Below are 12,401 nucleotides of genomic sequence, written 5' to 3'. Positions count from 1 at the left end.
GCATCAAATGTGTTCATCACCTTTGAAAATCAATGAATAAATTTTAGAATAGTATTATTTCCATTATCTGAACTAAAGATAGAACTCACCTACTGTTAAAACTTACTGTAAATGTTGAGCATAACAATAACAAACAAACAAAAAAAAGTTCTGTGGTTGTTTTGTTTTAGCTGTGATGGTACGGAAAAAAGTAAGATGCAAGAATTGGTGATATATTTATTATATATAATAATCTGTGCTTGGGTAAAGAAATAAATTGATGGTTAGAAGTATTCAGAATCAAGCATTCAGAGACTAACTAGAATATTTGGTGAATATTTCTAGAAGCTGCCATATTCATGGAGCCCAAACCTGAAAATAGTATGCAACCTGAGGCCCTAGTTACTGGAATATATATTGTACCTTGCAGGATCAGGCTGTTATTCATATTTGTAGAGTAGACAGGACATTTTAAGTTCTGTCTCTCCCTTGTATAAAGTAAATTGTCTGAAAAGCAAAGCAGCTGAAAGATAATTCAGAGTGGATATGGGGTGCAGTAGCTACAAGGGCAGCCTGAGTGTTTATGATATGTCACTTCTCTTCTCTGCCACCATTTGTTTTTGTTGTGGAAATGCAGTCAACTGGCAGAGTTTTTATACTATGGAGACCAGGGCTGTGTAGTAAATAAATGCTAGCTGAAAACATTTAATCAATCTGGAGGAGGTGTGGGGGAGAGAAACACTGGTGTCTCAACATTCACTTATTAAATTTCTGTACACAGTTGTTTACTTGCCAAACCCTGATATGCAGGTATTGTAGTAATAGTCTCACCACATCTTTAGATTGTTTCAAGGTCTTTTCTGAGTGTCTAGAATGTTGAGTGGTGTTTAGTATTTGAATAGGCAAATAATACTAGTCAATACTCAAAGCAGATATACATTCATCTCAATGCGCAAAGAAAACAAACTGCCAAGGATAAGAACAGTCACAAGGATGGTAAAATAAAAGTGGTTTTATCTACTTCTTCCTATATATCTTTTTGCAAACAGACCTTGAAGATGAAACAGAAGTGCCTTCTGAATCCTGTTACTGTCCTTTGGGAATAAAAAAAATATGTTCCAGACCAAGAGCCATTGACATTTTGAGCTCTCTGTGAAATACATTGTTTCATCTCAGTACATTTCCAAGTAAACACAATAACTGCATTGTATAATGGAACTATCAGCAATCTCAGCATGGATGGCAGGTTTGGAATAGTTATAGGATGTGTCACACTTTACTCTTCCACTGGGGCAAATTAGTCTGCATAAACCTCCATGCTATAGAAGCTAGACTTGTACTACCTAAGTGTTCAGTGTAAACATATGCATAAAACACAAACTATCCCTTTACTATAAGGGGTTGATGAAGCACCCCTGGACTTTCATTTAATTTTAACCAGGGAACAGCTTTGTATGTTTTGAAAAAGTATTTTATCTAACCAAGGGCATAGAGTTGGTTGTTTAGGCTGGGGGAGATCGCTTGTTGCTTAGTTGCTTAATTGCTGGTCTCGCTAGAAGGAAAACTGTATCAACAAAGTCCGGAGCTGGAAGGGGGGTTACTTGCTGGGCTTGCTATACATTTCATCACATCAGCAAGTTTAACCTGTTACGTAGCTATATAAGGCAGACACCCACTGGGGTGTGTGTGCTTTCTTTGCGAACGATTGCCAAGCACCACTTTCTGCGCAGAAATAAAGATTAAGTTGGATCCTTCACCCCTGTGTGTTTATTGGCACAAGCGCACCGGGCACGAACTCACTGTCCTTTGGGGACAACAATTTCTGGTGACCCAGATGGGACCCTAGCTGACTGCCTTGCCCGGTCCACCACTTCGGCTCCGGCAACAACTGTGGATGGCGCAAGGGCCAGGCACCACCGACCTTATTCATCGGAGGTCTGACCGTCTCCTGGTTGCCTGACGGAGTCGGGGAGGGGCACAACGGCGCAACGCTCGAAGGACCAACTTAATCAGGTGGGGCAAGGGAGGTTTCAATGGACTGGTGAGTACTTCTTTCCATATTTTGAGCAGGTTGGGAAAGAGACGGCTTTGAAAGTTCCGACTGTATAGATGCCCTAGGCGAGTGAGATCAGGTGGCAGCCCCGTGAACTCCCGTTAATCAGTTTGGTTCTGAGGCTGAGCGGCGGTCGTCGTCCGGTAGTTGGATAATGGGAAGTAACCAGTCTAAGATTCCACCCTGCAGTCCCTTAGGGTGCATTTTGAAAAACTGGCCAAAGTTTGGAAGTGACGCTATGACAAAACAACAGATGATTCGGTATTGCAATACATGTTGGCCACAGTACCAACTTGCGGATGGTGCAGCCTGGCCGGAGAATGGGTCTTTGGATTATAACACAATCTTGCAGTTACAGTTGTTTTGGTAGTACAAGGGAAGTGGGATGAGATGCTTTATGTAGAGGTATATATGACTTTGAATGGGGATGGGGTTACACAGAAGCTGTGTGGGATATTTAGGGGAAGTGGGGTAATGGCTTTGCAGGGGGTCACCACAGTATGTCCGGAGGAGCCGGAGGAGGGAGACGTGCAGTTGCTAATTGCTCCCACGGCTCCCCCATCTTATCCTGTGAGCCCTGCATCACCACAGAGGACTTCCACTGCACTTGTAATGGCTTGTCAGGGACTCCCGGCTGGCTCGTCCAGTCCGTCATCCCCCACCTCCCCTGACAGTCTTGGGTTGCCGTCCCCGGGTCCGGTGGATGTGGGTGGTAGCAATCTGGTGGTAGAAGGGAGTGTAGGATCAGGGGCCCAACCAGTAGTTCAGGTCCCTTTACAACAAGCGGTGGGTCCTGAGGGTGAACCAGTTTTTGTCCATGTGCCATTCATCACAGCAGACTTGATAAATTGAAAACAGTCTGTGGGCCAATATCACCAGAATCCGGAGGCAAGGGCACGGTTGTTCTCTACTATTTTCCTCACCCACCAACCAAACTGGATAGATATTCAGGCCTTACTGGCCGCTCTTCTGACTCCAGAAGAAAAAAGGTTGGTCTTAGAGAAAGCACGCACGATAGCACAGCAGCTTCACCCAGCCGGTGAGGTAGATGAACTTTGCCCTAAGGAAAATCAAGACTGGGATCCCAACACCCAAGGGGGCCAGAGGGAGTTAGAGCTGTATCAGGAGTTTGTGCTGGCTGCTCTCCGGGAGGCTATCCCCAAGCAGAAAAAATTGTCTAAATTGTACGAAGTGCAGCAGGGTCCAGAGGAGGATCCATCCAGTTTTTATAAGAGGTTATGCGAGGCAGCCAGACAGTGGACGGATTTAGATCTAGAGCTGCCAGAAAATGCCAAGATGTTTAACACACTGTTTATAGGACAGTCAGCCCCAGATATTAGAAAAAACTACAGAAGACTGAAGGAGCAGCTGGAATGAGCATCAGCCAAATGATTGAGATTGCTTATAAATTATACTCCAACAGAGATCAGGTTAAGGAGAAAAAGGAAGATAAAAGAATAAAGGCACAGGCGTCATTATAAGCATCGTTGTTGGCAGCGGCAATTGTAGATCAGAGGAGTCGGGGACGAGGCAGGGGAAGTAGAGGGCATAGAGGAGGTGTGGGCTATGCTCCGGGAGGCTACGGCCAGGGTCCCAGGCTGGAACCTAATCAGTGTGCTATTTGCAAGCAGGAAGGGCATTGGAAAAATGAGTGCCCCAAGAGGGGGAAGAAGAGACGAGAGGAGGAAGAAAGATTGTTGATGTTGGATGGTTCTGACCAGGAGTGACGGGGACCGGGGGCTAACACTGAAGTAATCTCTATCTCCCCCAACGAGCCCCTGGTTAAAATGCAAGTAGGGGGAAAACTTATTGACTTTCTAGTAGATAGTGGAGCCACGCATTCAGTTGTAACCAATTTTAAAGGACCCTTATCAAAAACCAAGATCCCCATAATTGGAGCCACCGGCCAGTGGATGTATCGTCCTTTGGTGCCACCCATGGAATGCAAATTGGGAGGAAAGAAAGTGTCTCATCAATTCCTGTATATGCCTGAGTGCCCCATACCTTTGTTTGGGAGGGATTTGCTGTGCAAATTGCAGGCCCAATTGATCTTTTTGGAGGGGAAAATTACTATGAAGATACCAACTGAGGAAGCCTAGAAGGCTCAGGTGTGTCTCCTATTGCAGGAAGGGGAGGAAGGGAGAATCCCCCCCGAAGTAGAAGACGCTGTAGTACCATGGGTATGGGCGGGAGAGAAGCCAGAAAGAGCCAAACTGGCCACCCCTGTAAGCATTGATTTAAAGCCTGGAATTACCCCGCCCAGGGTGCCACAGTATCGATTGAAAATAGAAGCTTGGAAAGGCCTGGAACCATTAATAAAGAGATTCCTTAAATATGGTTTACTTCGGGAGTGTCAATCATCAACTTTATGTAATGCTGGTAAAGGAAACTAAGAAACTTATTTTAAGACAACCAATGACTGTGTATACACCACATTCAGTGCTGACGGTGATGAATGCAAAGGGGGGAACCTGGCTTTCCCCTGGACGAATGGCTAAGTACCAGGCGACTCTCCTGGATCAAGGAGATATCCAGTTGCACACCTCTAGTACCCTGAACCCAGTTACGTTGATGCCATTGGAACAAGACAAAGGATTACAGCATGATTGCATTGAAACTATTGAGAGTGTGTACGCTAGCCGGCCGGATCTTAAAGATGCCCCACTACCTAATGCAGACCTTGAATTCTACACAGATGAAAGCAGCTTCATGGACAATGGAACCTGAAAGGCGGGATACGCCGTGGTTACATCATGGGATACTGTGGAAGCAAACGCCTTGCCTCCAAATACCTCTGCACAGAGAGCTGAGCTTATTGCGCTGACCCGAGCTCTCCATTTGGCAAAAGGAAAGATAGCCACTATATACACGGATTCGAAGTACGCCTTTGGAGTTTTACATGCCCACGGAGCTATATGGAAAGAGAGAGGACTCTTAACGGCAAGTAAAAGCCCAGTAAAGCATGGAACAGAGATCCTGAAATTACTTGAAGCCATGATGGAACCACTAGAGGTAGCTGTGGTGCACTGTAAGGCCCATCAAAAGGGAGATGCTGATGTTATTAAAGGAAATCGATGAGCAGATGCTGCGGCGAAGAAGGCAGCTAGAGGACAAGTTCAAGAGACTCAAATGTTGGCATTGATGCCTCAGGTAATGTTGCCTGAGGAACTTCCCAAATATACTGAAAAAGAGAACCAACTCGCAGAGAAATTGGGAAGCAAAGAACAACAAGATGGATGGTGGGTTTTGCCTAAGGGACAAGTCCTGATGCCAAAACTGATTCTTAGCAAAGTGCTCCAAGAGTACCACCAGAGCACCCATATGGGAGCTAACGCCATGACCCAAGGTCTCCAAAGAATTGTAATGGGGCCTAAGATGGAAAAAACAGCAGAACAAATAGTGCGCAGATGCCCTGTCTGTTGTGCCAACAATCCTAAGATTTCCCCCAAACCTCCTCCAGGAGCAGGAAGGCAAGGACTATTAGCAGGAGAATATTGACAGATAGATTTCTCTGAAGTTCCCAAGAAGGGACACTACAAATACCTGTTAGTGCTCGTGGACACTCTGACTGGATGGACCGAGGCCTTCCCGTGCCGAACCAACCAAGCAAAAGAAGTGGTCCGGGTGATGCTAAGAGAAATGATTCCACGATTCGGAATCCCAGAGGGATTAGCCTAGAATCGAGGGCCACACTTTGTGTCAGAAGTGACCCAGGCAGTTTCCCGGGCTCTGGGGATACAATGGGACCTTCACACAGCATGGAGACCGCAGTCAAGTGGACAGGTGGAACGAATGAATCAGACTCTAAAAAGACAGCTGGCTAAACTTTGCCAGGAGACTCAGTTGAAATGGCCCAAAGCTCTGCCTCTTGCCTTGCTTAGAGTGCGCATTGCCCCTAGAGCTAAATTGGGAGTTAGTCCATTTGAATTAATGTATGGCAAGCCATATCCTAAGAATCCAGTGGTGACGCATGGGAATCAAATACATGTAAAAGGGGAAGGTTGGGTAAAAGATTATTTGTATTCTTGTCTGCTGTATTGTCTTCTCTCCACAGGTATGTCCAGGAACAACTTCCACTCCCTCTAGATACACCAGTCCACAAGTTCCAGATCGAAGACGAAGTGCTGGTCCGGACGTGAAAAGACGAGCCTCTTCAGCCCAGGTGAAAAGGACCATATCCTGTGATTCTCACCACTCACACTGCAGTGAAGGTTCAGGGGGTAAAACCATGAATACACTACACTCGGGTGAAGGCCGCACCAGAAGTACCACCTGCAGGAGAAGTTGCTGAGAGTGTCGCACCGGAAGCCGACACAAACGGACACCGTTGGATAGCAGAGCCAGTAAAAGGACTTAAATTTCTGTTTAAACGTCAACCATGTGAAAAATAGTTCTTTGCGTAGGTATAATGTTTCTAGAGTCTAAGGGGTTGGTGCATCAAAAGTTCGATAAGAGTCAAAATGTGTGGGTCCATTTGACAAAGGACATATTAAATGTCACTCATTTTTGTTTGGCAGGTGAAATATCGGTTAATGATATTTTCACGTCATACCTTATAGGGGTGCCCACTCCAATGGAAGCACTCCGGAATCAGACTTGGTTCGCATCTCGGGGAATAGGAGGTCCAATCAATTACACTAACAACTCCATGTGGGGAACCATTACTACAGAAAGAAACGCTAGTACCTTTAAAATAGATTTGTTGACAGTCACCTCCCCTGGTAACACCAGCTGTGCCAATTTTGTGAACTGTACCCAAGCTTACAAAAGTCTAAACAAAAACAAAAACAAACAAACAAACAAAAACCCCCCCGAAAATTTTCAATTGCTCAGACATGACTAATGTATCTTATAACTACGTTCATGTTATATTACCCTGGGGGTGGCTCCTCCTTGTGGGAAGACTGCCTATTCATATATCCCAGCCAATGCCACAGGAGGCCCTTGTGCTCTAGGCCGGTTGACTGTCTAGCTACCAGGTATGCCTAAGACCTCTAGTAAGCGTCACCGGAGAGGTTCAAAGGTGCTAGATAAATCCTGTGATAGTGACATAAACCTCCTGAGTGAGGCCGAGGTAGTGTCCTTAGCAGTTTTCCTAGTAAGGGTGCCAGGCCTAGTAGTGTATGCTGAGAGGCAGCTTGGTAAGGTGGCCTGTGCCCTGGCAAAGGGCCTAAGTACAACTTCACAGGCCCTAGCTGCCATCAATATTGAAATAAAAGAACTAAGAGGAGCTACTCTGCAAAATAGAGCAGCCATAGATTACCTGTTGCTGAGGCATAACTACGGATGTGAAGAGTTCGAGGAAATGTGTTGTTTTAATTTGACAGATAACTCCAAGTTAATAGAGTCAAAAGTGCAGAAGTTAAAAAAGGGTCTGTCCCACATTAAGCAAGGGGAAGGGTTCGACTTCTCATAGCTTACTTCTTGGCTCCCTAATTTTTCATGGCTTAAGCAAATTTTCCTATTAATTGTGGCAAGTATGTGTATTTTCTTGATGATCTGTTGTGGGGTACAGTGCGTGCCACTGTGTTGTGAGGTACTCAAGAAATCAATTTCTTCCCCCGTTCACCATGTGATGTTTATAAAATCATCAGTTACAAACCCGATCCAAAATAATCGGGAGGAAGCGAAGAGATTTCTGGAAATAAAAAAAATAGTCGAGGACTATGGGCTTTTTCCATAAAGGCCATAGCCTCGAAGGGGGGATTTGATGAAGCACCCCTGGACTTTCACTTAATTTTAACCAGGGAACAGCTTTGTATGTTTTGAAAAAGTATTTTATCTAACCAAGGGCATAGAGTTGGTTGTTTAGGCTGGGGGAGATCGCTTGTTGCTTAGTTGCTTAATTGCTGGTCTCGCTAGAAGGAAAGCGGTATCAACAAAGTCCGGAGCTGGAAGGGGGGTTACTTGCTGGGCTTGCTATACATCTCATCACATCAGCAAGTTTAACCTGTTACGTAGCTATATAAGGCAGACACCCACTGGGGTGTGTGTGCTTGCTTTGCGAACGATTGCCAAGCACCACTTTCTTCGCAGAAATAAAGATTAAGTTGGATCCTTCACCCCTGTGTGTTTATTGGCACAAGTGCACCGGGCACGAACTCACTGTCCTTTGGGGACAACAAGGTGATCATTCACACATGCTGTTAAATAGAGCAGTAGCATTGGGGAACACTGGGACAGATCTAAGGGATTTAGGTGCCTATCAGTTAGGCACTTAGCTGGCTACTTTTAAATCAGGGGTGAGCAAAGTGGTGTATCAGGCCACCACTTTCCCAGCAGCCCCTGCCCACATTGCTGTGGCCAGTTTCCATGGATAACCCAGCAGCAGTGGCACCCTGATAGCACAGGGCCAGGGTTTCTATGGAGACCAGCCCCAGCAGCGTTGGCAGGGTGCACAGCTGGGTAGGGAGCTGCTGTGCAGCCAGGGCTGTCACCCCATGCAGGGTGACAGCATGGTCCAGAGCCAGGGCAGAGGTATGATCTACTGCTTGCATGCTCCTGTCTGGGGTGTACAGGCAGGGAATTGTGTGTCATCCCTGAAAGATCCCAGCCCTGGAACAGCTCCCCAGCCAGCTGTATGCCCTACCAGCACTGCTGGCGTTGGTCTCCATAGAAACCCTAGCCCCGTGCTGTCACGGCACCACCGCTGCTGGGGTCTCCAAGGAAATCAGCTTCAGCAACATAAGCACGAGCTGCTGGGAAATGGAGTTTGCCACTGGCCCAATCTGGCCTGTGGGATGGACTTTGTCTGCCCCTGTTTTAGATCCTGCCCCTCCTGCCTGGAATCCAAAAAACAGAGTTAGGTCCCTATGTTATTTGGCACATGAAGAGATTATGGAGCTTTAATGATAATTTTAAAAAATCTGACAATATATGTGGGTGCTTCCTAGAGCTATACATTGGAAAACACTGGGCACAGAGATATGTCTAAATTCTTACCTCTGTGAGGAGCTTAGGTGCATCTCTCCACTAAGATCAATAGTCTGAAGACTTTTTTTCTGAGGCCAGAAGCCTAACTGAGTAGGGCTCATTTTTCATAAGAAGACAATGGTGCTATCCACATTTTCTATTATAGCCTAGCATACTGACAGCATTTACCCAGGAAGTGGGAAACTGAGGTTCTGGGATCTCCTCAGCATGAGAAAGTTCGTATTTCCAACTTGCCAGGAGACCACCTTAACCACAGGCTATAGAATTGCCCTCAATCCCTTCTACTAAAGCAGCTAAACCATTGTGCAGCCAAGAATGCATCAGATATAAACCAGGAGAATAAATAAGAGGAATCATGATTCTGGAGATGATTAGTTATGACACTAATATTAGCCAGGAGAAGGGGAGACATGGGTTCTGGTTTCTCATCCCCAAAAAAGATTATTCACATAGCTAGTATTGGAAAACCATTGGTTCAACAATAAAAACAGAAGATGTAGAGAATAGGAAGTATAACCCATGTCTCTCTCTCTGGCTGAGTATCTTAATCAGTAGGCTACAGAATCTGGCTTGCTCTCATTCAAGCTTCATGGGTATCTATACACATGCTCCAGGGTGTGTGTGGGGGGGATTTAATTACAGCATCTCTGAGACTATGTACACAGCATCCCACACTTCCAAATGGCAGTGGGGGTACTGTAATTAAATCTCGTTCAACTAGCTTTAGTTAAAGCATCCCTGCCACCATTTTGAGACATGGGGATGCTGAATACATGACACAGAGGCTACCAGAGAGTGCTAATTAGCACATTCCATCAGCCTTCCAGCAGACTAGATTAATCAAGTCTGCTCTAATGCATGCTAATTAGCATGTGTCAGAGCAGAGGTCCATCATGTGTATAGGTACTCCGTGATTCTTGCAAACTCAGTAGCCCAGAAGTGGGAAGAGTCCTACTCAGAATATTCAAATTTAATTATATGGCACTCTCCAGGAAAGTATTTTATCCCCTCATGCTGCTGGGGGCCTATAAGTAAAAAGTCTCACTTTCTGGTTACCTACCTAACTAGTAGCCTAGTATACAATAGCTGACTGTTGTGATCATTTCAGCCCTGCTCTTAAAAGAAAGCAGTTATGAATGCATTCTGTGTGAAGCCTTACAGTATGAGTATATGTTCTGGCTTCTCAGAGGACACCTGCCATATCATGTCTTGCAGTATACTTAGGCTTCATTCTGCCTACTTTTTAGAACCTAGATGGATTCTGTTTGGAGCTTCAAGCTTTGCTATTTAGGTTGGGGCAATTTCTAGGCATGAACAAAAGCAGAATAACAAAATCCTGGGGAAGTTGCCAGTAAAAATGGTGTTTCCAATGTTAGGTTTCCTTTCATAGATTCATAGATTGTAGAGTCAGAAGGGACCACAATGGATCATTGTGTCCGACCCCCTGCCCCTGGCAGGAAAGAGGACCGAGGTCAGATGACTCCAGCCAGGTGATTATCTAGCCTCCTCTTGAAGAACTCCAAGCTAGGTGATAGCACCACCTCTCTTGGAAGCCCATTCCAGATTCTGGCCAACCTTACTGTGAAAAATTTCTTCCTAATATCTAACCTAAATCCATTCTCAACTAGTTTACACCCATTATTCCTAGTCACTCCCTGGGGTGCCTTAGTGAACAGCGCTTCCCCTTCTCCCTGTTGACCTCCCCTAATAAATTCATAGACGGCCACAAGATGTCCCCTCAGCCGTCTCTTGTGAAGGCTGAAGAGATGCAGCTCTCTCAGCCTCCCCCCATAGGATCTATCATGAAAGCCACTAATCATGCGAGTAGCCCTCCTCTGGAACCTCTTGAGATTCCCCGCGTCCCTCTTGAAGTGTGGCGCCCAAAACTGGACACAGTACTCCAACTGCGGCCTGACCAGTGCCGCATAGAGGGGGAGCATCACCTCCTTTGATCTACTAGTCATGCACCTGCTAATGCACAACAAGGTGCAATTGGCCTTGTTGATGGCCTCATTACACTGCTGGCTCATGTTCATCTTGGAGTCAGTTATGACTCCAAGATCCCTCTCTGCCTCTGAGCTGCTGAGAAGGACACTCCCCAACCTATAGGTGTGCTCCTTCCCAGGTGGAGTACCTTACATTTATCTCTATTAAATTGCATCCTATTTCTCTCTGCCCATTGATTCAACCTGCCCAGGTCAGCCTGAATCTGTTCCCTGCCCTCCGGTGTACTAACTTTGCCCCATAACTTGGTATCATCAGCGAACTTGGAGAGGGTGCTCTCCACACCCTTATCCAAATCTCTGATGAAGATATTAAATAATATAGGTCCAAGGACCGAACCCTGCGGGACCCCACTCCCCACCTGCCTCCAGGTGGAGAAGGAACCATCCACCACCACTCTCTGGGTGCGGTCCCTAAGCAAGTTGGCTACCCACCTGACCGTGTAGGCATCCACTCCACAGTCTGCTAGCTTCCCAATGAGGATAGGGTGCAAAACTGTGTCAAAGGCCTTCCTAAAGTCCAGGAAAATGACATGAGCCTCAGCTCCCGCGTCCAGGCAGTGCGTGACCTGGTCATAGAAGGCTACAAGGTTTGTCAGGCAGGATCTACCTGTGACAAACCCATGCTCATTTCCCCTCAGCATCGTTTCCCCTGCTGGGCCTGCACAAATGTGTTCTTTGATTATTTTCTCTAGCATTTTCCCAGGAATAGAGGTAAGACTGACTGGTCTAAAGTTACCTGGCTCATCCTTTCTCCCTTTCTTGAAAATGAGCACCACATTGGCCCTTCTCCAGTCCTCAGGGACCTGGCCGGAGCATCATGAGTGCTGAAACAGCTGTGCCAGCAGCTCAGCTATGACACTGGCCAATTCTTTCAGCAGCCATGGATGGTGGTCATCCAGGCCTGCTGACTTGTACCCATCCAGCTCCTCCAGGAGCTCCTTAACTATATCAGAACTAGCCATTCTAATCAATGATAGAGGTGGGGGAATTGGCTTGGTCAGTACATAGAAATACTGAAGCAAAGAACTCATTGAAGAGCTCTGCTTTTTTCCCCGCTTCAACCACTAACTGTCCTGATTTGTCCTGCAGGGGCCCTATGTTGCTCTGCGCTTTCCTTTTGCCCGCTATAAACCTGACGAAGGACTTTTTATTGTCCTTGATTGTTGAAGTCAGCCTGAGCTCAAGCCCTGCCTTGTCCTGTCTAACTGATTCCCTGCAATAGCACGCCAGGAAGATATATTCCTCCTTGGTGGCTGCTTTCTGCTTTCATTGCCTATACATCTCTTTCTTTGCCCCCAGACTCTCCTGGAGTTCCCTGTTCAGCCAAGGGGGCTTTTTTGCCCCCTTACCTCCCTTCCTACATAATGGGATAGACTCCTTTTGAGCCCCAAGGATCACTCCCTGAGATACCTCCAACCCTCCTGGACCCC

General features: G+C 46.2%; 1 long non-coding RNA gene across 1 annotated transcript; it reads left to right on the top strand.

Annotated features, from left to right (window-relative positions):
* The first annotated feature begins 1,412 nt into the window (after positions 1-1,412).
* On the top strand, positions 1,413-8,092 carry LOC132249200 (uncharacterized). Its single transcript, XR_009460638.1, has 2 exons — positions 1,413-2,020; positions 6,087-8,092. It is a non-coding gene; the product is annotated as an uncharacterized LOC132249200 (long non-coding RNA).
* Positions 8,093-12,401: the final 4,309 nt, after the last annotated feature.

This window comes from Alligator mississippiensis, chromosome 1, assembly GCF_030867095.1.
Source record: "Alligator mississippiensis isolate rAllMis1 chromosome 1, rAllMis1, whole genome shotgun sequence".
In the NCBI taxonomy this organism is placed as follows: domain Eukaryota; kingdom Metazoa; phylum Chordata; order Crocodylia; family Alligatoridae; genus Alligator; species Alligator mississippiensis.
Note: the sequence above shows the minus strand (reverse complement) of the source record. Positions and strands in the feature narration are given on the sequence as shown.